This window comes from Lygodium microphyllum, chromosome 20 (genome assembly GCF_053477565.2).
Source record: "Lygodium microphyllum isolate KBCC chromosome 20, Lygodium_microphyllum_v1.1.10, whole genome shotgun sequence".
Lineage (NCBI taxonomy): Eukaryota > Viridiplantae > Streptophyta > Polypodiopsida > Schizaeales > Lygodiaceae > Lygodium > Lygodium microphyllum.
The window spans coordinates 101,148,060-101,154,059 of record NC_141154.1 but is presented as its reverse complement, the minus strand read 5'-3'; positions in this window follow the sequence as shown (position 1 = coordinate 101,154,059).

The following is a 6,000-nucleotide window of genomic DNA, read 5'->3' as shown; positions in this document are numbered from 1 at the left end:
CTGATCTCCATTTGTATATCTACACTTTAGTGGGAGGGCACGTGTTGTTTGTACTTTATGTGGATGAACTCATCTTGATAGGTAACCATTGCTAGAAGGTAGCCTGTAGTAGACCGTCGTTGGTCCACATCGCGAGCCCAGTCCGAGTCGCTCCAACCTGCAAGAACAAGATCTGAAGCATCTGTACTTGCTGGATAAGAAATCCCTAAGTCAGAGATCCCCCTTAAAAACTGAAGAATCCTCAGGGCAACTTGCCAATGAGCTTGCTTGGATTCACTCATGAACCTTGCCAAAAGACCCACAACAAAACAAAGATCAACACGAGTATTGAGTAGCCAAATCAAGGATCGAATCAACTAACAATAGCGAGAAGCATTCGTCAAGGGAGAATCTGAGTGTGAAGTGGCCTTCTAGTTCGGATCCATAGGAGTAGTAATGGTCCAACAAGTCTCCATCTCAAAAGTCACCAAGAGCTCCTGAATGTATCTCTGCTGAGAGATGAAAATCCCCCTCTAAGACTGATAAATCTCGTGACCCAAGAAGAAATGAAAAACCCCAAATCTGTCATCTCGAATGTATGATGTAAAGCTGTCTTGGTCGCTTGGACCTTCTATGAATGATCCCTTGTCAGAATCAAATCATCAACATACAACACACGACTAGCCTCGGAAGTGTGCATATAAAGTTGCGGATCGGCCTTGGAGCGCCGATATCCCAACTTTGACTGAAGAAACGAGTTAATCTTCTCGTTCCATGCACGTGGAGCTTGCTCAAGACCATACAAGGAAGGCCTTCTTCAACTTGTAAACTTTCCGAGGATCCAAAGCCAGGAGGCTACTCTGCATAGATCTCCTCCTGCAAGTCACCATTGAGAAAGGCAGACTTCACATCCAATTGATAGACAGGCCATCGCCTATGGCCATCCAAGGCAAGAAAAGCTCTCCAAATAACCAATGCTAAGGTACTTGGTCTTGAAGACCCACTTGACATGCACAAGAGACCAAGTGCCATTCCTCTCAATAGCCTCCAACTCGGCTTCCATAGTCTTCCGCCAATGGTCAAAGTGCAAAGCCTTCTTCACTGAAGTGGGCTCTCGATCCTGCATAACATGGGTCATCAAACAATAGTTAGAGCAAACAAGCTCCGTAGAATGTGTCTGGTTCCTCCGTGACCTCCGCGGTCCATCCTGCGGTTCCCACTCCTCAGGGACTCCCTTGATCCCTGAATCTTGGAGTGTGTCACGGGCCCACGAGGAGGAGGCCGGCAGACCTCTATCTGCTGAAGACTCCGGAACATCCATCAGCAGAAGCTCCTCTGGGGTGGCTAGTGGAAGGGAAGACTCTGAATCACAAGAAGAATCTCCATCAAGAGGCTCTGGCTCCAAAGGAGCTGTCTCGAAAGCCCAACTCTCCCCTGGATCTCCAAGAATGGGGTGCTCCTCACCCCCATCTGTAGCCGAAACTTCCACGAACCGCACATCTCGGCTCGTGTAGACATCCAGCTTGACAGGATCAAACAGAGGATAACCTTGAGACTGGGAGTTGTAGCCAACAAAAACCTGTCGTTGGGAAGCCGCCTTGAACTTGTCATGTTGCATCTTCGAGATGTGCACATAGGCGTCACACCCAAAGATCTTGAAATAAGAGACATCAGGCGTAGTCCCAAAGTAAGCCTCATAAGGTGTCATCCTGTCAACGGCCAAAGTGGGAGATCGATTTAGGATGTGAACTACGGTAGCCACTGCCTCGGCCCACAGAATTGAGGTGTCTATCGGTGCTCCATAATGGCGCGCGCCATCTTGATCACAGTTCGCTTCTTCCGCTCCAAAATGCCATTTTCTTAAGGAGTGTTGGTGTTAGCAAACTCTTGGTGAATGCCCCTATCTGCACAAAAACGAGCAACCTCATTAGACATAAATTCACAGCCCTTGTCTGAACGCAAGGTCTTCAGTCGCCGGCCAGATTGATTCTCCTCAAAGAGAAGCCAATCCTTGAAGTGGGAGAAAGCCTTCGACTTCAACGTCAAAAATAGGCCCAAGTCATCCTGTTGTAGTTATCTACGATCAACATGAAGTACAAGCTCCCCTTCAGGGACTTATCCTCATCGGGCCACAAAGATCCGTAGATACAAGCTTCATAGGTGATGAAGATCGCCTCAAAGCTTTGTTGGGAATCAAATCCCGATGCAGTTTCCCATGAATGCAGGAGACACATGGCTGATGGCTCACCACTATGTTCTCTTGATGCTCTCTTGATATCCCTTCCACAATGCTTATGCAATATCAACTTGCATCAAGCATAACAATGTGAAGTAGACCAATAATTATTCATGAATCTTCATGAAGAGAAGAATAAGTGCTGATATTCAACCCACTTTCTTTCTATAAAGAAGCCAAGAATGCTTCTTGACACATCCCGCTTCAAGCTTCAAGAGCACGGATGAGTCCTTTGTGTGAAGATGAATCAATAGAGCAAGTAGATGAATTTCACTCCTTCAATTTACAAGATTGGAAGACGAATAACAGTCCCTATTCAGTTCTTAAAAGACTCAAGAGAGTGGATTTAATGTCTCCCTTGATATGGGAGATCAAACTCAACATTCACAGGTCAGGCCTAGTCCTCCTTCAAGACTCATAAATCGAGCTCTCCTTTGTATTGGTCACTGTCCTTTAAATACACAGTTTTGCCCTATTTATTCATCCAATAGTGGCCTTCCATTTTCGTCAAAGCACAGGAGTAACACTTACATGTCAAGTAGAGTTTGCTGCAGTTAGCTATGGTTGCATGGCTTGAACTGCCTCTTTATGTGGTAGCTTTGGACACCTCTTGCCCTTCTCCTTTCATGGCGCTTGCTCAGCCCGCAAAATGCGGCGAAATTCATGCTGCCCTTCTTGTCTTCTTCCTTGTTTGTTTTGCATGCTTCATTAGTTTCATAAGTAAGACATAAGTCATATACGATGTCCTATGTTCACAAATGTGATTTTTCTTTCTAATGACCTTGTGAGTCATGTTTTTAGAGTAACTTCTTCATTGACATATGAAGTCAGGGCTTCCTCCAACCCATATGATTGTTCATGAACATACATACCATGTCATATGTAGCATGACTTACCAAACTCGTAGCAACTTCATTATTGCATTTTAAGGTAGAGTGCCCCCATCTTTGTTTCACCATGCCATATGTTGGTGGACTTAGGCTTAATGTTTTATTGCACTAGGTAAGTCTCTTGTAGTTTGTCTAGATTACAAGTGACGAAGTAATATATGTACATGTTTAAAGTTTTATGTTTTAGACCATGGGCAAAGAATCTCATGACAATGACATGTCAAAAAGTACCCATTTCGGCCAATCAATCACCTCGACTGGGCAAAAATTCATATAGAAATACAATGTTTATGGTCCATCACCTTTGCTCCATATAGAGTGATAGATCAAGTGATACATGATAAGATTCTGATTATTGCAATTTAATTTGAGTATGATACTAACTATTGAGTGATTAGGAAAGAGCCAAAACAGGACCATGAACCACCTCAATTGCACATTATCATCTTGATTGGGGTAAAGAGTGATAAAAAATGTTGGAGATCAACAAAGTTTGCAAGTTGCATGTAGTAGACCTCTTCCCTATATACCATGACTATTGCATAGGCTAAGAGATTGTAGGAGATTGGCTTTTGGAGACACAAGAGCACCATGACTATGGTAGGAGTCACCATTTTCACAACTGGGAGAATATAGGAGAAGGATTCAAGCAAATTGGGAAATCACAAACACTTTGTCGACACACAAGTCATTCACATAACATATTTTCTATACTATACATTTTTACTATGAAACTTGAATTGAGAAATTGGTTGATGCTTGTTTAAAATCCATTTCATGTGATTAAGGTTGATTACATGTGCATCTTGGTTGTTTTTGAACCACCATACATGCATTAAACATACCTTTGCTTGTTTTTCACATCATCTTCACAACATTCTACATCTTAGAATCAACAACCACATCAATATTGAAAAACCACTATAAAAAAGGAATCACATTGACAAGTTGTATGCTCTCTATAAATTAATGCATGTTGTGATTTTTTTATTGGATTGATTTGAGATTGCTCAATCTTGCTTGCTCTATTGATAATTTGATCCTTGAACAATTTAAACCTTGGTAGCAAGCTTTTAGATCTATCCATGGAGCACGCACATTGATTTTGCAACCAAATCATCACCTCAATTACATCATAGGGTAGATATCACTTGGTTGACTCTTAGGAATAGTTGAATGCCTTGATTCGATCCATGGGAACTTATCCAATATAGCCAAGTCATTTTGTAACCAAGATACACTCTAGACATCCCACTTCAAATTAAAACAAGCGGCAAACTCTAAACACTAAAAACTTAACTTTACAAATACCTTGATTTGGTATGGAATCATCTAGATTTGTTGACACATCACCTCTAGTACCTAAAAATAGCTTCTATGCTGATTTTAAAGAGCTTGGAGTTTGATTGCTAGATCAAGAAACTCACTAACAAGAAGAGAACCCATTCGATAATGCTAATTTACTAAATTTCACAAGACAATTTAGGAACCACTTAATGAAGTTTTCTCTAGATTCTTACATGACCATTTGAATTCAAAGCCATCTAATCTTAGATACCTTACACTACTCCTAGTATTGTCTCAGATATTCAAATCCTATAGATGCTCCTTATCTTAGGTATAGAAGATAAGTTCTTGATCACATTGAGTGATTCCATAACTCTTTTGGACTTGTGAGACTTGCCATGGACCTATTGTGTGAGACTCTCTCAAATTCGCATCAAACATTTGATCCATGAGCTATTTAAACTTGTACAAGTTAGATTGTAGCTAGTATGGGCTTAAAATACCATCATAAAAATTATAGCTATCTACAAAAGACAACACCATATTGATTGGTTTTCACAACCATGTTGATTTGATAGACCCATCTTTGTAGAATTATCTCTAATATTCACATAGAGAGTCTAAATTTGATATAGTCTACACTATTGTCCACAAGTATGCAACTCATTTATGTCTATCTATACCCTAACCCGTGATTATGAGTTTTGTGAATGTCCATGAGCATGGTCTCAATTGGCTATAAGTGGATGTAATCCATGCATTGATTCTAGTTGTCCACAAACCTATGCTTCGAGGAGCCCCTTCATCAACATGTAACCCACCTACAGACTCCTTTCAACCTTTGACAAAGACCGTCATACCATCGACAAGAAAGGAACTAGACAAAAGCCTAGAAGGGGATGTTGAGGGGGGACAAGATGGTGAAAGAAGAAAGAAGCACACAAAGGTGCTAAGGGACAAAGAGGAATTGTAGCCGTGAAGAAGGGAGTATTCAAATAAAGAAGGACTTGAGAGATAAATTTAAGAGACATAAACTTTGCAAATGGTAAAAACTTGATAGACCAAGGAAAGAAGCATTGAAAATCCCTAGAGCTTCAAGAAAACAAGCATACACACAAGACCATACATCAAGCTCATCTAGAGTGGAACTTTCTTCAAGGGTGAAAACAAGGAACACCTAGGACATAATTTGAAAATGAGCTTGCAAGAAGAGTTGAAGAGCTCCATATGACTAGTTAAGTGAAATATTCTATTGATGCACTTGTATAGCTGACTAGACTCCAAGATCTAAAGTCCTAAACTCTTGCAAGTCAAAGAGAATTTGACTAGCTCTCACCCAACACACTAGTAGCCACAAAATCAAGGTATCCAAGCATCTAAATCTATGCTTAGAGGTTTGATCCTCAACGTGAAACCTACAAACATACCTCTCTTATGCAAAAAAACACACACAAATTACTCAAGTTACATCCACACAATCAAGAAATAAGATTAGATGGCTCCTCTTTCTGACTCACGCACCACGAATCCATAGTTATAGCAAAAGTATGAGAGAGAAGAGAGGTTGGGGACCAAGATAGTTTGAAAAAGAAGGAAGAGGGAAGTTAA